At 41.3% G+C, this 27812-nt stretch overlaps 1 pseudogene; it reads right to left on the bottom strand.

The window, feature by feature from the left end:
* Positions 1 to 27812, bottom strand: part of LOC131230309 (ABC transporter C family member 14-like) — an 87394-nt pseudogene that overhangs the window by 31066 nt on the left and 28516 nt on the right.

Raw genomic sequence — 27812 nt, forward strand, 5'->3', positions numbered from 1 at the left:
ATACCTGGACGGAGAGGAAAAACAAATTTCATATTTATCCAAAACTTTTATAACCCTATAAAAAGGTTTCAATGATAGACGTTCAATTACCACTGCTTTTTGCAGTGTGGTCCATTTAGATTCGTCTTCTGTTTTTTTTGTTTTTTTTTGGTCTCAAGCCTTAATACGAGTTCGCCGGATGGATGGACGGTCTGGGTTTGGACATAACACATACGACCCACGTAACTTGCTGACGTCAATACACCAGCTATAAGCCGGTGTGCTCTACACCAGCTAGTCCGCTTCCCATTCAAACATCCCTACAGCTGGACCCCAGCAATGCGGTGCAAGTTTATCGGGAGGATTAGGTGTTGGGTGATGTGTTGGGCTTTGTGGGACCCATCCGGATGTATGTGTTTCATATCCACGCCGTCCATCCCTTTTGCCGTATGATTTTAAGTTATGAAATAAAAGAAAATTTGCAGCGGATCAGAAGCTCAAGTAGACCACACCACAGGAAACAGTGAGGACAGTGACACCAGCCGTTGCCATCCAACCCGTTGGATGAAGGGAAAACTACTAATACAGTGGCGTTCAATTGCCGCTGTTTAGAGTATTGTGGTCCACTTGAGCTGGATCCGCCTCATTTTTAGGTTCATGCCTATCCTTTAGCAGACAAAAAAAGTAGGGCGTGGATGTAAAACACATACATCTGGATGTGGGCCCCACATCACACCACGCGTTTTGCAAAACCACCTTATCTGCGGTCCTACTTTCGCAGTCCTGAGAGGGGCAAAACTAAAAAATAATAATATAATAAATACTTTAATATAGAAAAAAATAATAATAATTAGATCCCGTTCTAGTCCTTATAGGCGAGAGATTTCGTCGAAGAAAATAATAACAAAATTTTTCAAAAAAAAAAGAAAGAAGAAAATAAATAATCTATAGCAGAATGAATTTTTGCCTCTGTCGCAACTTACAATCTAGCGCGTGACGCGGCCCGGCCCACATACTAATTCGTCCACTGATCAGAACCGTACATGTTGTGAAACTTCCGCTACAGATTTCACCGTAAGAAAATTACGCTGAACGGAATATTATTGAAAACGAAGAGAAGATTTTCAGTGGTTCGTATTCAACTCCAAAAATAAAAGGTTGGGATCATCGGTGAAGTGTTATCAAGGTGAGAATAGCCTATTTATCATATTAACTAGAAATATGGACGGTTGACCTAATCGGTTCATCTCAGCATGTGCGCCCATGGACGGTTGACGTAATCAGCCCATCTCAGCGTGTGGGCCCCAGTTGATGGCGACACACCGGATCCTGAGTCGCGACAGAGCCAAAACGAACTTCGTCTCGGTACAAGACGATTATGATAAGCTTAATAAATTAAAAAAAGTAGGAAAATACCCTAACCTACACGTGTGTAAAGCCTGTCCATGCAACACGTGCCAGAATAGAAAACACGCGTGCCAGGTCGGAGCTTTATATCTGGTGTAAGACGACCTGATTTTTGACCACGAGACCTTATCAGTGTGTCCTACCTGATGGAAAAAGCTGGTATTTCACACACGTGCTTCACTGACACGTGTGATGCTCGTGAGAGGCCCAGCAGCTTAGGCGGGATAAAAAGTAAGTGAGAGTTGACTAGCCATTTCCTCCTAGTTTTGTTCCCATGCTAGCTCAGAGTTGTACGGTTTACTGTCTACAAGTACAAAACAAAGGGTGTATCTATCAAAATAGTGGGTGTAGATATAATTTCTGATGTAAAGATTTAATAACTTATTTACGAAAAGAAAAATACTAAAATAAAATAAAATAAAATATCGCAGATTTTTAAAAAAGGAAAATGAAATAGAAATTCAGTTCATATTACCAGAAAATATTTTCTAATATTTACAATTTAAAATCGAAATTGATGAGTTTTTGAAATTGTAAGTGGTAGAAAATAATAGCAGATGAATATTAGAAGTGTTGAGGAAATGATATTTACACCCCCTCTTTTTTAGAGCAACAGCCCATGCAAATACTTACCGACAGAAAAAAGGTTGTAAGAGCTCAAAACCGCTTTTGCAATCGATAAATCGAGAGAGAAAAAAAAAAAAAAAACAACCAGAAACGCAGCTCGAAAACCGCCACGAGCAGAAAAATCCTGAAAACGGGAAATTGGATGGGAAAACCGCTTTCGTATTAATCGAAGAGAACGATGGAAGGAAAATAAATGAGTTCGTTTCGCCTCTGTCGCGATTCGGAATCAAGCGTCTGTCGTCTCCCATTGGGGTCCACACGCTGAGATTTCCAACGATCGGATCCATCCATGTTGCGGACTTTGCATGCGCAGCTGAACCGATGATTTCTCACAACGGAAAGACCATTTCGATCGCTGGCATTCAACTCTAAAACTCAGGATCATCATCAAAGAGTTAACAAATAGAATCTGGACGGTTCAAATCGGCGGACCATTTGAGCACTGGGCCCCATTGGGTGGCAACGCACGCGGGATCTCAGTCGCGACAGACGGAGAAGGAACTCTTCACCTTAGAAGGGAAGAAGAAGTGGAGATCGGAACTCAAAACTTACTAATTCATTCCATTGAAGAAAACGAGAAGAGACTTGAGAGATTCGAAAAATGCAATTCTCCAAACGCTAATCTTTTTTTCATTTTAGGAATAGAAATAGTACTTTATCTGTATGAAAAATCAAAGGAGATGGATTACAAATATAAGATTTTTTATCTTTACCTGTCGGAAGCTATCCTGGAGAGGAAGAGACGTGGAGGAAGGATAGCCGCCCATGAAGACGATTTAAAATAGCCGAGAGGGAGAAGGGATGGGCCGACTTAAATACCCGAGTTTGTTTTCCGTCTGTCGCGATTAAGCGTACAGTGTCAGTCGCCAACTAATGGGACCCACATACTGAATGGAACTATGATCCGAACCGTCCATGTTTTTTCTCTATGCTATATGGTTTTTAAGAAACATACATTTGATGGATGACTCTGAACATCAATATCTATAGATGAATTTAGAACAATGAAAAGAGAATGTTAATGGCTGGAAATCAAGTCTAGAAAAGTCAAAGGATAGGATCTTCAATGAGATAATGGGTTATTGTCATATGGACGGTGCAATATCTTAAAACGTGGGCCCGGTGGCTGGCGGCAGACGCTCTGGATCCTGAGTCGCGACAGAGGGGAGACCAACTCGACTGAAAAATGAGAGGTGGTGCGTCGTACACAAATCAGTGCGAATGAGTGGAGAGTAATTACTGTAACGACGGGAATCGTCGTTTTTTTACAGTCGCGCCACTTGAATTCGCGGGACCATCTTAAATTGTGGACTGTCTGATCATCTGTCGTTCATCTAACGAAGGGCCCAGATTTAGTCAGAGAAAATTTGGATGTAATGGCAGAAATGATGGTGACGGACGTGGATTGGGTACTTCCCCCACCAAGACGGAAGCGGATTACGTGGTGTGCACACACCACCGGCCTCGGTGGTGTGTTGACGTCACCAAGTTCTGTGGGCTCCACAATGATGCGTGCGTTATATCCACACCGTCCATCTACTTATCCAGATCATTTTACGTAATGATCCTAGAAAGGAGACTGATCCAGAGCTCAAGTGACCATACCACATCAAGAAGCGGGGACAATGATTCCCACGGTTGAAACCTTTCAGGGTCCACATTATGTTTATTTGTCATCCAACCTGTTCATGAGGTCAAACAGACCTGGATGAAGGGAAAAAACAAATATCAGATTGATCCAAACCTTCTGTGGCCCCCAAAAACTCTTCAATGGTAGACGGTCAATTTCCACTTCTTTTTTTGGTGTGGTCCAATTGGACTTTGAACCTACCTGATTTTAGGGCTGGCAACCTAAAATGATCTCTGTCAAATGGATGGACGGTGTAGATATAACACATGCATCATGGTGGGCCCCACATAACTTGGTCACGTCAATACACCATGGAGGTACGGCATGGTGGTAACTTGGTCACGTCAATACACCGAAAACGGATTGGCTTCTCCCCCCCGCCACTAGCCCGGTGGCTGATGGTCGGTACTCTGTGAGCCCAACATGATGTATGTGCTTCATCCATGCCGTTCATCCATTTTTACAGATCATTTTATGGTTTAAAACCAAAAATAAGATGGATATAAATATCCTGTGGACCACACCATAGGAAAACAATAGTGATTGGATATCGACCATTAAAATCCTCTGAAGGCCTACTGTACTGTTTACTTGACATCCAATCTGTTGATTAGGTGATACATACCTAGATGAAGGGAAAAGACAAATATTATTAGCTTGATCTAAAACTTTTATGTCCTCCAAAAAACTTTTAACGATCCACGTTCATTCAACACTCTTTCCTTTAATGCGGTGTACTTGAGATATTTATATATTTAATTTTTTGTCTCAGAACCTAAAATGATCTATAAAGATAGATGGACGGAATGGATGAAACATATAAATCATTGTGCGCCCCACAGAGCACCGACCACAGCCATTGGCTGATGGCAGGGGAGTAGTCAATCCGTTTCCCAATGCACCTAGGAGGTACGTCATGGTGGTAACTTGGTCACGTCAATACACCACGGAGGTACGTTAGAACTGGTGACGTCAATACAAGGTCGGTGGGGTGCGGCACACCACCCAATCCGTCCCCCACCGGGACCTAGCTGGAGACGTACGGTCATGTCAGGGGCTTATGTGAGGGACACCGTGATGTATATTTTTTTAATCCAAACTGTCCATTCATTTTTTACATTTAGTTTTAGTCCAAGGTCTATAATGAAGGTAGATTGGATGATCCAGTGGACTACACCAAAGGTAGCAGTGGAGATTGAAAACCTACCGTTGAAAACTTCTAATGAGCCACAGAAGTTGTGATCAAGCTGATATTTATATTTTCCGTTAATCCAGGTCTACCTGACCTTATGAACAAGTTGGATGGTAAATAAACATTATAACGGGGCTTAGGAAGTTTTCAATGGATAGAGTTCAATCCCCACTGCCGCTTGTGGTGTGGTCCACTTGAGAGTTATATTTGCCTCGTTTTCGTGTTAATACCATCAAATGAAATGTCAAAATAAATGAACGGTGTGGATAAATACTATACATCACAATAGGTCCCACAGAGGCCCCTGACTGGATTGTCGGTCTCTAGCCAGGTCTTGGGGATGGTACCACGTCCGAAGCTGACATGCTGCAACTGAAAGAGCATACAACACTCTTCCTGACTGTGCAAAACACAGCTTTGTGGTAACACGTAGGGCTGAAAGTTGGGCGGTTCAACCCGACCAACCCTGTGACCGACCTGATTGGGTTGGGCTCGGGCAGGATGCATCGGATCTCAAGCTTGGCCATACAAACACCAACAGGTAAAACTTGGGTTAGGCTTGGGTTGAGGTCTAGGTTTGCCCTACCTAACCCGAACTCAATCAAGCTTAGGCTTACATAGATGCATATTATAATTATCTAGGGTTGAAAGTTGGGTGGGTTGGGTTGGGTTGGGTCAGGTTGGTACTCAACCCTAGCCCAACCCAAGGTTCTTGTACCTCAACCCTAATGTAATGCCCTGGAAATTGGGGGTCGTGTATACACTTGACTTCCGAGTTTTCAGGTATTACTTATAACCAACTTTTCTTATTAAAATACGATTAATCAGGTTTAAATACACAGCCTGAAATTTTCTGGACATGAAGCACAACCACACATGTCTACTGAAATAAAATATATCAAGTATGTATGTATGTGTGTGTGTGTGTGTGTATATATATATATATATATATATATATATGTCGCCCTAGACGTACCCAACAAAATCACAAAAGAATAATATGTCCAAAAGAATAAAGCTGAGTCGACTACTCAACGATCCAATGTCCTATCTATTGAGCCGATGAAGACCCGTTCATCAACTTGAAGTAAGAGAACTCGTCCTCCTCCTCAAGGCTCGCGTCGCCAGGCTCCTCATACTCTGCATCACCTGTATCTACGGGCGAGTCTGGTTGGTGTTTTAAAACATCGTCCCAGAGTGGGAGTGAGTAATCAACTCAGTGGGTGCTATTAATCTTAAGTTGTAACAGACATCAATTACATTATAAACTTAATGAAAAGCAATCATTCATAAATACCTAACTAATCTTATTAATGCATATGTATAATAGATGATATGATGCAGGCCCTCACCACAACACTCTCTCGAGCGACTCCATCTAACGATCATGTATGATCAACACTCCCTCAGAGCGACCTCGACTGCAGAGTCGCCAACCTAACTAGTGCGATGCAATGATAATGTTAGCCAAGTTCTTAGTTAATTTCATTCATCCAACAAGTTAGAGAAACTGATACACCCCATGTATCAATGCCCTCAACTAGTTGCGATGTCAAGGCCCCTTAACGCGCGAGGCTAAGGCACCGCGATCCTTGATCCCGTCGGGTTCCCCATCCACGACTTCAAGCACATGGGGAGTGCTAAGAACTGGGATCACTCGTGGTCACTACGGGGAGGCTCGTCACCCCAGCTTAGGTCGAAAGTTCAGACATAGTGTCTCATTCCACCATGCCCGGCTCACGAGTCGGTGGATTGGCTTCAATTTGGTTATCGATGGGCTACAACGGTTGTAGCATGTACCAGGTTTCATACATAAGTGAGCAGACAGGGTTAACAAACAAGGTGGGTCAGTAAGTGGGCTAGACCGCACGGGTTCAGGCAAGCACGTGATATACGACATCAGGTACGAGCGACCCATGTAGTCTAACTACTGTTGCCCACACGCACCTTCCCGAATCCATGAGTTTAGCCTCAGGATAACCCTACTAACGGGGCCATCTTCACTCTTCTCATTTTCCTGACCAACCTAAGGGTTGAGGGTAATTTCATAACATGCCACAATCGGGGTTATCATCCGATACAAGTAGAAGCATACGCTCATATTCTCCAAGATAGAATCTCGAATTTCTCTACCAAGCAAAGCTAATCATGATATGAATTAAGGGTGCAAGTGTGTGGTATGGGTTAGTGATAAAGCTAAGCACTTCTCACACTTCATGGAATCAATTACCACATGAATTAAGGAATTGTACATGCTATAAAGCAATACCTTATGAGAAAAACAACAAGACATGAACATGTAATCAACCAATGTAGTAATTCATGTGAGAGGTAAGAATGACATCATGTGAGTACTAAACAAAACATACCATTCCGTGCAATTCTAAACAAAACATACAATTTCTAGGTTTTCTCTAGAATTTCCAAATACGTCATTTAAGCAATCAAAATCATTAGACTCATAATATAGTTGGTGCTAGGCCACCTAAGGATAATAGTCCGCACCTATGGATCGTTGAAGACTTGGAAAATGACCTAGGAGTGTGGATTTTAGGTCGATCGGCAAGAATCCCTAAAGCAAGCATTTGCATGTTAGAACTCCATGCCAATTCCTGAATTTTCAAGAAAGGGATGAGGGATTTACCTACCCAATCGGTAGAGAGGGTCCTTCCTGGTTGTGGATGATGGATTGGTTGAGGAAGAGGTGAGGAGTTGAAAGAATCGGTTTCCTTTGGGCCCCACTAGAGCTATGACCCACTTTCTCTCTTCTTCACTCTCCCTTCCTCTCTTCTTCCTTTCTTCTTTCTCCTTCTTTCTCCTCTTTCTCTTCTCCCTTTTTCCCCTTTCCTCCTAGGACAAATTTGTATGGGGAGAGGGGTGCCCCAAAGAAGCCCCTTTTATAATGCTAGATTCTGTGCAAATAGCCCCAAGTGTTGGGTTTTTACTATATTAACTCAATGAGAGAATTTTTCTATCCTCTAGGGACCACTATGGGGTGTAGAAGTCGATATACACCGTATGATAGTTAGCCCTAATGATGATCTACGTATGTATATGATCGGCCCGCCATTTGGATGCGCCGATCGACAAATATGATTAGAAGTCTGTTCAACGGTCACCGATAGTCGATCGGGGCCGCGGCTATACGGATATGAGCAGGAAAATATCCTTACTCCACGAGTAAAGTTTGGTCGTAAACTGACGATCCGAAATCCTCAACTTTCCATAAGAGTGGACGACTCAATTCACTTAAGTTCTAGCTCATTTCTTTAGGGTATCTGCACTTCTCATGCACTTGTCCTTCGGCTCAAGTTGAGCGGTTCTGGGCAGTACTCAGGTCCGACTCCCGCGATGGATGTCAAGCCCAGTAAGACGAACATTATTTTATAGTTTTGGAACCAGTGACCCACTGACGAGCAGTCTAGAGGTCGTTCGAAGAATCGGGGCATTTTTAGAATGAATTTGGTAGTGAGATTTCTCATGGGCAATGATTAGGGTTTGGATTAACTATGTTCATAGTGTGACCTATTTATAACTAGTGAAAGTAGAGATTAGGTCATAATTACTCTGAACCGTCGATTTTCGGCTAAAGGAGTAACGGGGTTGATTTGGTCTATTAGTCAAGATCTGGGCGGATTCGTTGGCTTCCTACGGTTGATTAATCGGACTTGTGCGGTTCTTTACTGGTACCACCCCTGTATAAACTAGCATTGAGTGCTAATGGTCATTAAATGATATTATAAGTTAATTAATAGAAAATTTTTTTAAGAATTTTTGGAAATCTAAAACAGTGAAAATCTAGGACATTACACCTAACCCAACCCAAACCAACCTCAGGTTGAGAATTCTCAACCCAAGCTCAACATAAGCAGGGTCGGTGAGGTTGGTCGGGTAGATACATGCTAATATTTTAATGATTGCATTAGTTTATTATATTTTAATACACATCTTATTTTTTATATTTATAATTTTATTAATTATATATATTGTTATTTATAGTAAAGAACTTCATTTATTCTAAACAAACAAGCTAAAATATAGGACAACTACTCATTTAAAAGTCGTGTTGTGTAGCACACAATCTATTTGGGAGAGAGAAATCTAACATTTCTTGTTAGCTTGAGTCATCGGAAATGATGTGGACCAATGAGACCCGACAACACCAGAATTTCCTATATCTTCAACACATATGATCCACACTCAATTATAATTTATAAGTAACTTATATATTGATCAGGTTCGGGTTGGGTTGGGCAACCCAAGACCTCAACCTGAGCCCGACCTAAGATTTATTGGGTTGGTGTTTGTATAGCCCAAGCCTGAGATCGGACTCAATAGATCTTGCCCAAGCTCGACCCAATGTCGGGTTGGTCACGGGTCGGTCGGGTTCAACTCGCTCAACTTTCAGCCCTAGGATTATCCACTGGCAGGTTGAGCAGCGAGAGTAGCTATTGAAGTGACGTCACCAAGATACGTGAGTCTCGTCATGATGAATGTGTTATATCTACATCGTCCATACATTTGGAGAGATAATTTCACAGTATGATCCAAATAACAAGGCAGATCAAAATCTTTAGTCGACCCCATGTTCACTCCCCAAGTGCAGGGTTGTGATATAGTAATAAACTCGGTAAGACCGAGGTCGAATCCCAAGGGACTGATACCTGTACATTATCTGAAACTAAGTAGAATTAGAACTAGACTAAGATGAAATCTAATATTGATTGTAGATTGAGGATAATTGTGAAATAATAATATAAAATTTAAGGAATTCAGAGAAAAAAAACTAGGGATTCAGAGGATCCACTTGTAGAGATCAGGGAGATCTTATGCCTGCTTCAAGAACTCAACTGGACTTAGTCCCATCTTCATCCAGTTGAAGGGTGTAACCATGAAAATCAAACTGAACTTACTTTGATCTAGTTTTCAAGAGATGAAAGGTATATGAATTAGAATGGATTCCATCACCAAACCATGCCCAGGAGACAAAGTAAACAACAGAATTAAACTAATTACCAACCAATCCACATGCTATGAAGGTTAGGAAGGGTACCATCATCCGACCATGCCTAGGAGACGATGGTGAACAATAAGGCTTCCTGACGTCATAAACATCAAAAGGAGAAAGGAATACTCAAAGCCATCGCAGATCTATTGTAATTTCAGTCACAACAAACCATTAAAAACTAAAAATATTCCTTATAATTAAACTAGAATCCAAAAGAGTTCAATAACCATGAATCAAAGCAAAACTACCATCCTAATCATGCTATAAGCTTCACCTCTTAGCCCTAGCTAAGGGGTTTAGCCAGACATGATCAAGCTAATCTTGAAGGAAAGCATAAAAAGAGAAGAAAAACCAGAAGAAGGAAGGAGGGGAAGAAGCCGACGTATCCACATGTTGAAGGATGCCTCCACAGCTGCCCACATCCACGTCCAAGCTTAACGGCTCCCCTTTCCCCATGCTCCACACTCTCTTTTATAGGCGCTGAAAGTCGGTGGACGAGCTTTTACGCAGCTACAACGTGCGCAGCGACGAAAAAAAGGCCAACTAGTTGCGTTTGGATGAAAGTTTTGGATGGTACACGGCCAAGAAACCCATTCTGGCTCCATGGTTGGGGTAAAGACCCCCTGATTGATCTTTTGCACGGTTCAGATCATCCAACTGCTCATCATATGGGCCGTACAACGCCCCACTACGGTCGAATTTCAAGGAGGAGGGCTTCCTACGAATTTTCTTGGGCTGACATGCTGGTGGGCCCCACATTGATGTTTTATTGAAAATCCACTCCGCTCATTAGATTCCTGGAGAAATTCAGTTGAAAAAGAGTAGTTTTGGTCGAGTTTTGGTGCGGTCCACTGTATAAAATTAACTCGCCGTTCATCCTACGTTTGATTTCGATTTACACGTGCGTGCACGCATGGGAACAGAAGGACACTTAGGTGAGGGTCAAGCCCTCTCTATGGACGCAATGAACGGTCCAGATCTAACAAAAGGGTGATGGGTGGAGCCCACTAGTGAAAAACAGACGGACAACGTAAAGACGCTGTCCGTTCTTTCCAAACATCCCAATTCACACCGATTCACATACCCAAACGACTCCTTAAACAAGTACCCGTAGCTTAGACAGATTAATAAATAATTTTTTCCAAGTATGTGATTTGTAAGTAATTGCTGAGTGCCTGCTTATGATCCATTACAATTTGACACAAGTACAAGAGTTTTTCTCTTTTCTTTTAAATATAGAGTTCTTCCTTTCAGTTTCCCTCTCATTTTCACTTCTAGGAGTTATTTGGTACTCTGGGTTCATATGACGCTTGATACACATGCACTTAGTGATTGCATAGTGACATGTCTTAAGTCAAAATTCAACCAGCTAAATTGTTGGATCCAATGTTTATAACTGATAGTCCAGAAATAAGTGGGACTGAGCATCCTAACCTTTGATTAGGGTGCACTTGTTCCTTGAAATAAGACCATCGAATCACATCTTCATTTAATTCAGAGGAGTGGTCCAAACATGTTTCACAAGAGTTAGAAGGGTCGATTGTAAGGGGCTCATCCTCTACCTTAAAATCAGACATGTCAGGTGAGGGGAGTGACTCATTATGACCAACCACTTCGTGTACGTCTTGATCATTGACCTGGACCAAACTTGAGATTGATTCTAGGGGACTTTGGGCTGTACATTCATGATCATCATCCCAATACGCATCATCGTCTAATTCCGTGCAGTACACACTTGGGATGGGGTTGCTCTCCTCACATTCTACACCTAAATTCGGTTGAGGTTTGAAAAAACTAACATCTACCTCATCATTGAGATCTTGTGTATCATGTGATGAAGGTGTGTCATCATCACTGTATTTGAAAGATACCCACATATCTTGACCATTCCTTTGAACAGTCATCGAGATCAACTCATCGGGAAATTGAACCGTATGCTCATTAATGGAATCCAACTCCTCATTTGTAATTCCAGAGTTCTTCAAAAGCGAGTTAGGATCACTTTTCTCGCATTGTATTTTTGGAATGAATTGTGGCTGAGATAACCGAGCCTCCTTTATCTTATCAAGGCACGAATTAAGCGCTTCCAACGATTTTCTCATTTTTGTGAGATAGGCCAGGCTACGCTGAGCTGAATCCTCTTGGATTTTTTCTGGTTGGATATCAATGGTAGGGTATCCAAGAGGATAATCATTATAACATATAGTTGGTTCATCTTCCAAATTTTGATGTTTTCCCTGGTAATAGTCATACTGATCATACATGGGAGAATATGATGGTTGATAATAAACCTCGTTTCCATAATTACGATCGTATACGACCCTATTAACCGATGGAACATAACGTTCTAGTCGGTTCTCAATGTCTGTTCTCGATGGAGAAAAATCTTAAGGTATACATTGAATTCCACAACCCTCAGGCATTCCCCAATATATCTTATCCATCTCAGCATATACCCGTACCCATGCTTCCATGGTAGAACCCTAACTCTGAGTCTAATCCTAGAAGAAAGAAAAATCCTACAGCAATACAAAAAGTAAGAGGAGAAGTTAGAAAGATGTTACCAGACTAGAGATTCCTATATTAAGATCCTGCAAAAGAAAACAAAAGAAATTAGTTTCTAAAACTAAAAATTCTAAAGTAATGTTAGTTTCTAAAATTAAAAGAACTCTTAGAATAAATTCTAAAAAAAATTAAAACCTAATCTAAAAATAGAAAAAGAAAGACTAGAAAATTAGAAAGAGATTACCAATTTAGAATGTCAAGGTCCTACAAAAAAGGAAAATACGTTAGTTTCTAGAAATCAGAAAAATCTAAACCTAAAGATAGAAAATCCTAATCTTAACCAAATTCTAAAACTAGTCAATTTAAAAAAAAACGCAACCGTCAGTCCCCGGCAACGGTGCCAAAAACTTGTTCACTCCCCAAGTGCAGGGTTGTGATGTAGTAATAAACTCGGTAAGACCGAGGTCGAATCCCAAGGGACTGATACCTGTACATTATCTGAAACTAAGTAGAACTAGAACTAGACTAAGATGAAATCTAATATTGATTGTAGATTGAGGATAATTGTGAAATAATAATATAAAATTTAAGAAATTCAGGGAAAAGAAACTAGGGATTCAGAGGATCCACTTGTAGAGATCAGAGAGATCTTATGCCTACGTCAAGAACTCAACTGGACTTAGTCCCATCTTCATCCAGTTAAAGGGTGTAACCATGAAAATTAAACTGAACTTACTTTGATCTAGTTTTCAAGAGATGAAAGGCATATGAATTAGAATGGATTCCATCACCAAATCATGCCCAGGAGACAAAGTAAACAACAGAATTAAACTAATTACCAACCAATCCACATGCTATGAAGGTTAGGAAGGGTACCATCATCCGACCATGCCCAGGAGACGATGGTGAACAATAAGGCTTCCTGACGTCATAAACATCAAAAGGAGAAAGGAATACTCAAAGCCATCGCAGATCTATTGTAATTTCAGTCACAACAAACCATTAAAAACTAAAAATATTCCTTATAATTAAACTAGAATCCAAAAGAGTTCAATAACCATGAATCAAAGCAAAACTACCATCCTAATCATGCTACAAGCTTCACCTCTTAGCCCTAGTTAAGGGGTTTAGCCAGACATGATCAAGCTAATCTTGAAGGAAAGCATAAAAAGAGAAGAAAAACCAGAAGAAGGAAGGAGGGGAAGAAGCCGACGTATCCACACGTTGAAGGATGCCTCCACGGCTGCCCACATCCACGTCCAAGCTTAACGGCTCCCCTTTCCCCATGCTCCACACTCTCTTTTATAAGCGCTGGAAGTCGGTGGACGAGCTTTTACGCAGCTACAACGTGCGCAGCGACGAAAAAAACGCCAACTAGTTGCGTTTGGATGAAAGTTTTGGATGGTACACGGCCAAGAAACCCATTCTGGCTCTATGGTTGGGGTAAAGACCCTCTGATCGATCTTTTGCACGATTCAGATCATCCAACTGCTCATCATATGGGCCGTACAATGCCCCACTGCGGCCGGATTTCAAGGAGGCGGGCTTCCTGCGAATTTTCTTGGGCTGACATGCTGGTAGGCCCTACATTGATGTTTTATTGAAAATCCACTCCGCTCATTAGATTCCTGGAGAAATTTCAGTTGAAAAAGAGTAGTTTTGGTCGAGTTTTGGTGCGGTCCACTGTATAAAATCAACTCACCGTTCATCCTACGTTTGATTTTGACTTACACGTGCATGCACGCATGGGAACAGAAGGACACCTAGGTGAGGGTCAAGCCCTCTCTATGGACGCAATGAACGGTCCAGATCTAACAAAGGGGTGATGGGTGGAGCCCACTAGTGAAAAACGGACGGACAACGTAAAGATGCTGTCCGTTCTTGCGCAGAGGAGAGAGAGGATACGGGCCAACTTGTGTTGACCGGACTCTCCGGTCCGGTGCATTGCAAGTGCACGTGCACTGTTTGCACGTCTAACCCCATGTGGGGTCCACTATGATTCCTGTGAGAAATTCTCTCCGTCCATTTTCTTTGTCATCCTAATTAAGGGGTTGAGAACAAAATTGGAGCATATCCAGATGTCAGGTGGGCCCCAAATCAGAGATTGATGGGTTGATCTATCAGTTGGGCCACTTCCACAGAGATCCAAGAGCTGAAATTCGATGTGTACGGTTCATTTATAGTACTCAGGCCATATATGAAGTTTCAAGCTGAACAAATGGTGGAAACCTTGTGATCTTTGCATTCTGGACCAATTTTGGGCCACTTGAGCTTCAGTTTCTCGATTTTCTCGGATTGCTGGTGTGTAAATCCATCGATCTTGGTCCCCTGGAGTCCATCCCTTACCTTGGTGATTCTGAAGTGCTAAATCCATTCTTTTAATACCCTTTTTCAGTCCAAGCTCCTAAATACACCTTGCATCAAAAACACGATTAAAGCAGGGCGTTAAACGGTATCATGCTCGTAAATCCAGGCAATAACTGGGGTCTAGTATGCAATATTTGACCCTCAACACCCCACCATATAAACAGTGGAGAGTGAGGCCCACCATTGAAACCTTCCTAAGGTCCACCGTGATGTTTATTTGAGATCCAACCGGCTCATAAGCTAAAATAGATACTAAATAAGGTAAAACACAAATATTGGCTTGATCTAAATCTTTTACCGCCCTTAGAAGGTTTTAATGGTGGACGTCACTCTCTCCACTATTTCCTGTAGTGGGGTGACTTGAGCTTTGGATCTGACTCATTCTCTGGCTGATACCCTAAAATGGTCTCTCCAAATGAATGGACTGTTTGGATACAAAACATACATCATGGAGGGACCCACAGAATTTGGTGACGCCAGTCTCCCGGGGGCCCACCTTGATGTATATGTTGTATGTCCATCTTGTTCATCGGTTTTTTCAGCTCATTATAGGGCATAATCTCCAGAATGAATGAATAAGATCGGAGCATACGTGGACCACATCATAGGAAAAAGTGCTCATTAACCGTTAAAAACTTATGGTGGGCCACAAATTTCTGAATCAAGCCTATATCCATGTTTTCCCTTCCAGGTTCGTGTGGCCGTATCAACAGTTTGATGGTAAATAAACATTAAAGCAGTCCACAGGCAGTTTTTAACGGCGGGCATTCAATGTCCACTGTTTCTTATAGTGTGGCCCACTTGAGATTTGGATATACTTCGCTTTTGAAATCATGCCGGAAATTGAGCTTGAAAAACTGATCAACGGTGTGGATATACAACACATACATCAAGGTGGGCTCCACTGGTAGGAAAAACACCCAGTATGGTGTTACCCAGGAAACACCTGACTCACATGGACGGTGGACCACAGCAACGGCAAAATTGTAAAATTGCTTTAAAAACCGCTTGAGTTCGGACAGCCTAATCTGCCTAAAGTTTTTTTTTTTTTTTTTTTTTTTTTTTAAACGAGTTTTAAATTTTTTAGTTATTTTTTAACGACCCAAGACAGTTGGGCCCTTAACGTGGGGCCCACCTTGATGTATTATTTTATATCCACGCGGTTCATGATTTTTGCCGGATCATTTATGGCAAGTGCCCAAATATGAAACAGTTTCAATCTCAGGTCGACGGTATTATTGGAAACAATAGTGATTGACCATTAAAAACTTTCTGTGGACCACTAAAATTTTTAATCAAGCTGATATTTATTTTCCCCCCTAATCCACGTGTGTGTGACCTTATCAACAGGTTGGATGTCAAATAAACATTAACGGTGGCCCTTGGGAAATTTTTAATGGTGGGAAGTTGATTCACCACTGTTTACTACACTATGTTTCACTTGAGATTTGAATCTGTTTCATTTTTGGGTGGCAGACTAAAACAATGTGACAAAAGGATGGACTGCGTGGATATAAAATGCATATATAAAATTAGCCTCATGACAAGGAACGCACCGTTGAATAGCTATACTCGCTATTGAAGTGATGAACAAATCTGTGGGCCCCACCATGATGTATGTGTTGTATCCACAACCGTCTATCCATTAGAGATTTCATTTTAAGGTATGAACCAAAAAATGAGTAATATCCAAATCTAGAGTAGACCCACCACATAAAATAATGGGGAGAGTGACGCCCACCGTTGAAATCTTCCTGATGTCCGCCATGATGTTTATTTGAGATCCAACCTTTTCATAAGTTAACACTGACTTTATTTTACCTTAGAAGTTTTAAACGGTGGGCATCACTCTCCCCACTCTTTTATGTGGTGGGGTCCACTCGAACTTTGGATCTGACTCGTTCTTTGGTTCGTGCCCTAAAATAATCTCTCAAAATAGATGAACGGTGTGGGTATAAAACATATATCAAGTTGGGGCCTACATAACTTGGTGACGTCACTTCAGTTGCCAGTCTCGCTACTCAACCTGGAAGTAGCTAATCCGTGTCCGAAGGAGGGTGCACCTAACCGGCTCCATTGCCTTTTTTTTTCCTCAAGCACACCCACCCATGCACGCACTCCACATGGACTCTGGAACCCAGGAATTCAGCATTTAAATGCAGCGTGTCTACCACTCATCCATGGATCAAGACCAGATCCACTCCCTTGATCTTAGGGCCTACCTTGATGATGTATTCATCTTAAGGCATGATCCAAAAAATGATATTTGAAAATGTATGGACGGTGTGGATATGCAGTATATACATCAAGGTGGGCCCCATGGTCAGGGTTGCACCGTGTTTGGTTGAGACTAGGGCGGACCTAATCCGCTCTCTACCTCGGTCGCCAACACAAACCAATGGCAGGCATTTGGTGTGGGCCTAACATTGACAATTGAAGTGGATTTAATACATAAAACATGATGAGCCAGAAGCTTGGGGTGCACGTCAAATAGGTAAAGGATCCTGGCCGTTGAATATAGGCCCGGGAGACAAATATCAGCGGGAACGAATTGCCTGCACAGAGATATCTCTGTGCCTGGTGCTGTGTGGGGTCCGCAGAGATATTCATAGCAAATCCACTCCGTCCATCTGTTTTGAAATACCACAATACGACAGGATTCTGAAAATCAGATAGATTCAAAACTCAGATGGGCCACACAAACAAAAACAGTGGGAACAACAATGTCCACCGTTGAAACTTTCCTGGAGCTAAGCATGATGTTTATATTCCATCCAAACCGTTCATAGAATTATTACCACTTGGATAAACTGTACCAACAAATATCATCCCGATACAAAACTTCTATCACCACCAGGCATTCAATCCCCACTATTTCGTGTGGTATGGCCCACATCAGTTTTTTATCTGCCTGATTTTAAGAATCCTGCCCTATTGTAGTCTTTCAAAAATGATGGACGGAGTAGATTTGTCACGGACATCTCTATTGGCCCACACAGCTCCCCGCACAGAGATATCTATGTGACCCGATCACAGGCAATCCACTCCCAATATCAGCGTTATCCACCACAATGTAAATGAGCCATACGGTAGGGAATGGTATACTAGGAATGGATGCCAAAACAATAGGTTAATGTGTGAATTTGTGAATTTAGAAGTTGTAGGTGATATTTTCATTTTTATTTTTTGCATCATATATGTTTTATATGTAAGGTTAATGTTCACTCCCCAAGTATAGGGTTGTGATGTAGTAATAAACTCGATGAGACCGAGGTCGAATCCCTAGGGACTGATACCTGTACCTTATCTGAAACTAAGTAGAACGAGAACTATATGAAGATGAAATCTAAATCGAATGATTTTTGAGGAATAATAGTGAAATATTACTCTAAAACTTAAAGAATTCAAAAGAAGGAAACTAGGGATTCAGAGGATCCACTTGTAGAGATCAGGGAGATCTTATGCCTGCATCAAGAATCATGAAAATTAAACTGAACTTACTTGATCTAGTTTTCACGAGATGAAAGGTATATGAATTAGAATGGATTCCATCACCAAACCATGCCCAGGAGACAAAGCAAACAACAGAATTAAACTAATTACCAACCAATCAACAATGCATGAAGGTTAGGAAGGGTACTGTCATCCGACCATGCCCATGAGACGATCGTGAACAATATGGCTTCCTGACGTCATAAACATCAAAAGGAGGAAAAAATATTCAAAGCCATCGCAGATCTATTGTAATTTCAGTCACAACAAACCATTAAAAAAACTGAAAGTTTTTCTTTTAATTGAACTAAAATCAACATCAGTCAGTCTAAACAAGAGGCAAAAGCAAAGTCTCTCTCATTAGACTACAAGCTTCACCTCTTAGCCCTAGCTAAGAGGTTTAGCAACCCATGGACATGATTGCATTATACCTCAATAAAACAGAAAAACAATAAAGAAAACTCTACTACCTGTCTCTGCTCGCACATTCACAACCAGCCGTGGATCTTCCATTTCCTCTTTTTCCCTTTCTTCCCGTTCTTTCTCTCTTGCTTATAGCTGTCAAGCGCCTGGAGGAGTCAGTTGTGTCCTCTTTAGACACTGCCTGCGAAGGCTTTTTCGTAATTATGATGGCTCCCTGTTTTGCGCCGTGATTTCCGGACATTTCTTGCGTCAAGATTGGAATCGACGCAGTTAATGGTACGATCCTCCATCTCGACTTCTTGGTTGGATTCGGAATCGCTTAGGAGGTAGTTGGGACAGTCCTAATTGTGCCAATGAATGTGATGGTAATCACTAAACGGCTTATATTGATGGTTTCCTCAAGAAACGGTCTCCCTTGCGCTCGTTATTGCACGTGCCACATCTTGCATGGACTTCTCCAAAGCGTGTCTTCTTTGCTTAAACGATGCCCTGAGCAAGATAAACGGCCCGGATCAACCACCAGATCCGGATGGTGGCCCACCAGACTCGTCCGCAAGCCCTGTTGCGAACAGAGCTTCCCGTTTTCTCGTGGTGATGGTTGGTGGACCCCACATTGATGGTTGCGAAGAAATCCATGCCATCCAATAGGTTCCCCACGAAATACCGTTCGGGAAGACCAAGTCCAGTTTGATTTCGGCGTGACCCACAAAACTTCATGTTACACCGTTCATCCTGTGTTTTGGATGAGCACTCCACACATTTGCTTGCATGGTGGAGAAGGGACACCTAGGCATGGGTTTTGGTTGCCCCACGGGACAAATGAACGGTCCAGATCGTGGATTCGAATGAGTAGTGGGCCCCACTACTGAAAAATGGACGGATAGCATCCGTCCACTGTTGCTGCGGAAGAAGAAGACGGGTTAGCCTGTCTTTGACCGGGCTGACCGTCCGGTGCACGACCGGTGCGTGTACACTATGTACACGCACTGTACATGTAGGGTCCACTGTGATGTTCGTGAGACATCTTCTCCGTCCATTTGCTATGTCACTCCATTTAAGGCGTTGAGAACAAAATTGAAGCATTTTCAGATACCAGGCGGGCCCCAAATCACTAATTTATAGGCTGATCTATCCGTTGGGCCACTTCCAGAGGGATCTAATGGCTGAAATTTGACGTGTACGGTTAGTTTTTGGTCCTCGAGCCATGTATAAGGTTTCAAGCCGAACAGATGATGGAAACCCAGTGATCTTGCATTCTGGCTAACTTTCAGGCCGCTTGAGCTTCGGTTTCTCGATTTTCGCGGATCCCTGACGTGTAATTCCGTCGATCTTGGTCCCCTGAAGTCCGTCCCTTGCCTTTAGTGTCATCAGAGCGTTAAATCCATGCTTTAAGCTTCCTTTTCAGTCCATGCTCGTAAATACACTCTGCATCACAAACATGATTAAAGCGGGCCATTAAACGGTATCATGTTCGTAAATCCAAGCAATTACTGGGGTCTAATGCAATATTTGACTCTCAATAGTTAACATAAACATTTTTGCCTAATGAACTTATACCATTCGCATTATGTTATATATGTAAGGTTAAGATAAACATTCTCACCTAATATTGGACGATGCAGATTTTAGACATACAATGCATTCTCACCTAATGGACTATGCAGATTTTAGATATACAATGTGGAGGGGACCATGGTGCTCGGTTGTTTTATTCACTGTATATTGTTGTGAAAATACACTACATAGGCAATGCAAGAAAAGTAAAACTATGAAATAGAAGAACCAAATCAAACTCAAATTTTATTGAGAAAAATAAAAGATTATAAGTGTAAAAATTTACGTGATTTAACTATATGTTTATGTTCATAAGATAATAATAACAAGTTTTTTTCCTCACTAAAATAAAAGAAAATAAAAATATGAGGCTTACCATTTTCTCCAACTATTCCACTTTGTAGGGAAACTGCCGCTAAGGAATTAGAAAGAAGAACGCGGTATCTCTACATGTGTTGCCCTCTTATAGACAACATTGCAGAAGAGAGTACTTGTCAAAGCCAGGCTTCACATCAACACAAGAAAACTAAGAGAGAGATGAGAAGATATTTCCTATAGGAACCAACTGAAACATGCAACCACGCATTTCACCAACTGCATCAACATTTTCTTACTTAGAAAATTAGTTTATCTAATAATGTAAAAAATATTTTTAATAATATTTTCTCAAATGTCACCCATCATTAAATATCAAGCTCAAACGTAATACTCAACTAAACAAATTTCTCGTTTTAGTGGTTCAACAAATAGATATATAATTATCAATAGAAATTGGTATTAGTTGGATTATTAACTCCATTGTAACGATATGCACCAAAATATGCACTATCGAAGGGCTCTTATTAATCTAAGAAATAAAGTACGTTCCAACTATGGTCTAGTGCATGTCCTTAACTGCATCTTTTAAAGAAAATTCCTTGCTTAAAATGTGTAAGTTAGAGAGAACTAACCCGTTGAGCTATACAGAATGGTGTAATGCAAATGTTGCATAAAATTTTTAATATGTAATATTTCGTCTTTAGAGTGTCTAGATCATTAATTAGGCAAAGAAATCCCAGTGCTTCAATGACTTAAATAGCCATAGCTTTCATGTCCTTTATAAGTTTACTAAGTTTAAAAGTTCTAGCAACATCTTTGTCATATCCTGGAATGTTTACAAAATCTCTGACAAAATTTGAAGTAGTACTTAATAATTCTATTAGAGAAAATTAGGGTAGATGCAAATTGTCTTGATAGTTAGCATGGGACCACTTGAGCATTCAATTTGCCTAAGGCTGTAGATGGTTGGTACAAAGGCAACATCAAAGCCTGGATGATCAGAATTAGGTCAATGGTCAAGAACCTAGTGTAAAGCTATGTTTCATAAGTAAAAAGTTTGAAACTCTCATTTTCACCTTGTTTCAGGCATGGACACTAAGAAAGGAAGAGAGAGCCTTTCAAAGGATTCGATATTTCTCAGGCAATCTCAAGAACCAAATAACATGAATTGTGGAAATGAAAAACTAAAGGGATATTTATAGGAGAGAGGCAGTTATTTTCCACCCTTGCGATAACTATAAGGTTGTATGTAACGTCGTGTATAATTTCGTGAAAAAAACCCTAGTACATCCACAAGTGGAATCGTCAGATAGTCATACCAGCCTAATTGAATGCCATAATTACACTAAAATTAGCGAATTTAGGATAATTAGAGTCGAATACCCATTTTCGCTATAACTAATCACAACACTAATCATCACTCACGAGAAATTTCGAAGTTTAACTTATTCTAGAAATGGCCTGATTAACCAAATTAGGTATATACCACACGTTCATGGTCCATTGATGTAGAGAGGATCACGGACAGTTACATGGCCAAGATGGATTAGAAAAGGCCCGGTCGAAGACAAAAGTGATCCGGGCCGTCGAACCTTAAATTAGGCGTATCTCGCAATCCGAAATGAGTTATCGGACGTAAAATATATGATTTTAGGGTAGAACGAGTTACTTTAGCCATCCAACCCTGCTATGTTGGGTTGCCCAAGCCGGATTTGCGAAATACCGCCAGATCGACGGTCATTTCCCTATTTTAATTCCATTTTTACTATAAATAGTAAGTTTTAGTTTCATTATAACTCTTCATCCGTTGGGCTTTAGGAGTTGCGTCCAACGTGAAAAGAGCTTAGAAAAATTAGGAGAACAGCTTGGTGAAGCCAAATAGGACACTTACTATTTTTGCCCGAAAACCTTGCGCACTAGTAGACATCAGGACCGTCTATAAATAGTAAGTTTACTATTTATAGTAAGTCACGAATTCTAAGAGTTTTAATTGTAGTTTGATTCTGATTTCTTTCTCATTGCTTAGTACCCCTATTTAAAGGGTTGTGAACTCGTTTTTATTTATTCATCAATCAATTTCAAATTTTATAAAATTTATTTTCTATTTTTCTTGCTTTCTTTCTCTTGGATTCGACAAGTCACTGTGAAGAGTCCAGAGAAGTTCCATGGATTCGGAACAGTTATTCCCTTGAGGAAGATGATGCTTAACCTCACGTCCTCCCCTACATCAGTTTGGTATCAAAGCGAGATTTTTTGTCGGATCAATGGCCTCTAATGACAAGTCAGGCAACAATCCCATGGACGGTGCTACATGGAATCATCTTTTAACAGCTTTCGAAGTAGCGCAGCAAGAGAATCAGCAAGCCATGCAAGGGCTGCAGGCTTCCATCGATCGTATGACAGATCGCATAGCAGGGGCCCTATGGCAGCTCCGTGTTCCTGATGCTAATCCTTCACCACCAATTGTTGAGACTCGTAATCGCCCTAATCGCAGGATAGTACCGATAGTGCATCTAAGGGTCATTTATGAGGAAGGGGGATCCAACGAGGAGGAGATCGATGACATAATCTTCCAACACTCCAGAGAAAGTGGCGATCAAGTAGATCGAACAAATAGGGAATTCAAGATGTGAGTTGATATTCCTATCTTCAATGACCAACTACACATTGAGGATTTCCTCGATTGACTTTCTGAAGTTGAGCGATTCTTCGACTATATAGACATCCCTAAAGCAAAGAAGGTTAAGCTTGTGGCTTACAAGTTCAAGGATGGAGTTTCAGCTTGGTGGGAACAACTGTAACTCGCACGAACCAGGCAAATGAAGGCATCAATCCGCACATGGCAGCAGATGAAGCAACTACTATGTGCCCGATTCCTCCTTAGCGACTACGATCAGGTATTATTCCAACAATACCAAAATTGTGGACAGGGTAGTCGGTCTGTGAGAGAATACGCAAAAAAATTTTACCGCATAGTGGCGCGTAACGATTTGGTCGAGACTGAATTGTAGCAAGTCGCCTGATTTAACGGTGGATTGCATATGGCGATTCAGGATCGGGTTCAGATGCAGTCTGTCTGGACGATGAATGATGCAATCAAGTTAGCCACCCAGGAGGAAGTATAACTTAAACGTCCTAACACATAGACCTATCATATCGCAAGGGTCGTTGCGACATGTCCACCCCAGGGAGCTCCACAACGCAAGGGGAAGGAGCCTGTAAAAGCACGCACTCAACCTCCTACACCCGTGAACCAAGATCAAAGAAGCGGGTAAACTAGGCCCCAAAGGGGCGTATCGACTACCACTGGCCTAAGCAGAATCCCAAACCCCTATGCTCGGCCAAGGGAAGACCATTGCTTTCGTTGTGGTCAACCGGGTCACCTGTCAAATACTTTTCCCCAGCGACAAGTGGTAAACCTCACCATCAATGATGGTAGTGATGCAAATGCCGACGATGATCCAGATATTGAGAAACCAGATTACGCCACAGAAGACAAGGCAGATGAGTCAAGTTGGGTTTAGCAGGATCATGGCGAATCACTTGTCGTGAGACGACTATTGTATGCGCCAAGGAAAGTACACCCACAATGGCATAACATCTTCCGAACTAGGTGTACAGTGAATCAAAAAGTCTGTGATGTGATCATCGACAGCGGAAGCAGCGAGAATATCGTCTCTAGGATGATGGTAGAAAAATTACAATTGAAAACAGAGCGTCGTCCCTCCCCATATACAATCGGTTGGATTAAGAAGGTCAGTGAAACAAATGTAACTAAACGGTGTACCATATCCTTTTCAATTGGCAAACATTATAATGATGAAATAGTATGCGATGTGGTTGATATGGAAGCATGTTACATACTACTCGGTCGACCCTGACAATCTGACGGTGACACCACTCATAAAGGACGAGATAACATATATATCTTCATCAAGGATGACCAGAAGACTATATTGGCCCATATGGATCCAGAGGGACCACTTGAAACTTCTAAAGTGGAGGGTCATTTTCTTTTAACCATATGAGACTTCGTGGAGGAATCTAAAGAAACAAGACAGACCTATGCATTAATCATGAAAGGGAAATAACTCGATCCCACCAACATCCCCGATGAACTAAAACCCTTACTGCATGAGTTTAAAAAAGGCCTGACAACCTTCCCGATGGATTACCTCCCATGCGAGATATCCAACACCATATCGACCTTGTCCCTAGGTCCAGCTTACCAAATCGTCTTCACTATCGGATGAGTCCAAAAGAGTACGAAATTCTGCAAGGGCAACTGGAGGAACTGATCCGTAAGGGTCTTATCCTAGAACGCATGAGCCCATGCGCTGTACCTGCTCTATTGACTCCTAAGAAAGATGGGAGTTGGCGTATGTGTGTCGACAGTTGGGCCATCAACAAAATCACCATAAAATAAAGGTTTTCCATACCACGGTTGGACGATATGTTGGACATGGTTGAAGGTGCGAAATTATTCTCTAAGTTAGATATGAGGAGTGGCTACCATCAGATTCGAATATAGTCGGGTGATGAGTGAAAGACGGCCTTTAAGACCAAGGAAGGATTGTACGAATGAATGGTCATGCCCTTCGGTCTTTCGAATATGCCTAGCACATTCATGAGATTGATAAACCAAGTTCAAAATCTTTTCATTGGGCGGTTCGTTGTGGTTTATTTTGATGATATTTTGATATACAGTCAAGATGAAACCACCCATATGGAACATTTCAAGAAGGTCTTTCAAGTGCTCACCAACAATAAACTGTATCTTAATTTAAACAAAGTGCAGCTTCATGATTGATAGCCTGTTGTTTTTGGGTTTTGTAGTAACATTTACGGGCATTCGGGTGGATGAGGAGAAGGTGAAGGAAATCAGAGAATGGCCAGTTCTCACAAATATTCACGAAGTGCGAAGTTTTCATGGACTAGAGACATTTTATCGTCGGTTCGTAAAAAATTTCAGAACCATTGTGTCACCAATCACAAATTACATGAAGAAAGGGTAGTTTCAGTTGACTAACGAAGCCAACAGGAGCTTTGTTGAAATTAAGCGCAGGTTATCTACGACCCCGGTTCTTGTACTTCCTAACTTCGATAAACTGTTTGAAGTCGAATGTGATGTCTCATATATCAGGATTGGGAGAGTTTTCTCTCAGGAAGGTAGGCCGATAGCCTTCTACAGTAAGAAACTTAACGATGCACGCAAGAAGTGGTATATATATGAGATCGAGTTGTACGTAGTGGTCCAGGCATTGCGACACTGGCGATATTATTTAATTCAAAGGAAATTCATACTTTATACAGACCACCAAGCTCTCAAATTCATTAATAACCAAGCTAACATTAACCGTGTGCATGCTAGATGGATCTCGTTTTCGTAGAAATTCACGTTCGTGCTAAAACATAAGTCTGGGCAACAGAACAAAGTAGTTGATGCACTGAGTTGTCGTGCAACTTTGCTAATCACTATGAGTAATGAGGTTGTCGGGTTCGAATGCCTCAAGGACATATATACTGACGACGACGACTTCAAGGATGCATGGGTTAGATGCTAAGAAGGACACCCTGACAACTTACATATGCACGATATGTTCCTTTTCAAGGGGAATCAACTATGCATCCCCAAAAGCTTGTTAAGGGAACAAATAATCCAAGAGCTACATGGAGGTGGCCTTAGTGAACACCTTGGGCGAGACAATATGTGAGCTCTTGTGAAAGAGCAGTATTACTGGCCGCAATTGGTACGTGATGTGGGAAAGACAATCCAATGTTGTTATATTTGTCCAAGACCAATCTCAGAATACGGGCTTCTACACCCCGTTACCCCTGCTTAACGACCCTTGGGAGGATTTATATATGAACTTTGTGCTTGGTCTCCCACGAACACAACGCGGCATGGATTCGGTATTCGTGGTGGTATATCGTTTCTTCAAGATGATGCACTTTATTCCATGCAAGATGACTTTTAATGCAACACACGCGACGAATCTATTCTTTAGAGAAGTTGTGCGGCTACACGGGTTTTTCAAGACTATTACTTCTAACTGTGACACGAATTTCATTAGCCACATTTGGTAAACATTGTAGACTTGATTCGATACACGACTTCAGTTTAGTAGAGCCTACCACCCATAAATTGATGGGCAGACTGATATTGTGAATCGCACGTTGAGAAACCATTTTCGATGTATTTCAGGAAAAAAATCGAAGCAGTGGGATTTAGCCTTATCTCCAGCGGAGTTTGCATTCAACAACATGGTGAATCGCTCAATAGGAAAATCTCCATTTTAGGTTATTTACGGACGAGTACCTCATCACACACTTGACTTGATCCTTCTCCCCAAGCTCCCCGGCATGAGCATTGCAGTAGAACATATGGTAGACAGGATCATGGGCATTCAGACGGAGGTACAAATTAAGCTACATGCCTCGAACGAAAAGTACAAAGAGCAATCGAACAAGCATCGATGACAAAAAATGTTTGAGGTAGGTGACCAAGTAATGGTCCATCTGCGCAAAGAAAGATTTCTAACTAGAACGTATAACAAGTTAAAAAATAAGAAGATTAGATTGACCCACTCATCTACGCAAAGAAAGATTTCCGACTGAAGGAAGTTCCAATCAAATAAGAAGATCAACTGATAGACAGCCGGTAAGAGAGAAATGGATTAACAAATTTGAAGGATTCTCTAGGCTAGATTGGATGCTATGACGAGGAGGACTTCATGACAACCAGACCTTGATCAAATATAAAGGATGATGCCAAGATTGACAATCCAACATCCAAGGTAACTGAATCCACTTTTGCAAAAGAAGTGGAAGTCGAAGGTTTGAATTTGGAGGATAGTTAAGAAGTGTAAGAAGAGATGATGTGTATTCAAACACAAGTCACCAATCACATGTGTAGGCATTCACCATCAATTACCATTAAAGCTAAAAAAGACACGCTTGTAGGAGAGTAATGCCTTCGACTTTAACTGAGGACTGTTCCTTTTGAAGCCAGGTGGAATTGATGCAACTAATCAACCACACAAGCAGTTGATCATAGATCTGACAAATCTAGATGTTAAGACTGTAATGATTGATGATATGGACCAAATCAATGGTATGATTTATTAGTTTTTTGTTGGTTTTAGGGCTGAATTAAGTATTCAACAAGGTTCTCAGTGAGCCCACATTAGGGTATCATATGATTTTAGAATGACACAAAAGTGTTGTATCTCATAACCTATCAAGCTTGCTTTCAAATAAGCCTAAGATCATAAAATTTTGATGGTGTGTGGATGAGTTATGACCAATTT

Source organism: Magnolia sinica, chromosome 17 (assembly GCF_029962835.1).
Source record: "Magnolia sinica isolate HGM2019 chromosome 17, MsV1, whole genome shotgun sequence".
NCBI classification, from domain to species: Eukaryota; Viridiplantae; Streptophyta; class Magnoliopsida; order Magnoliales; family Magnoliaceae; genus Magnolia; species Magnolia sinica.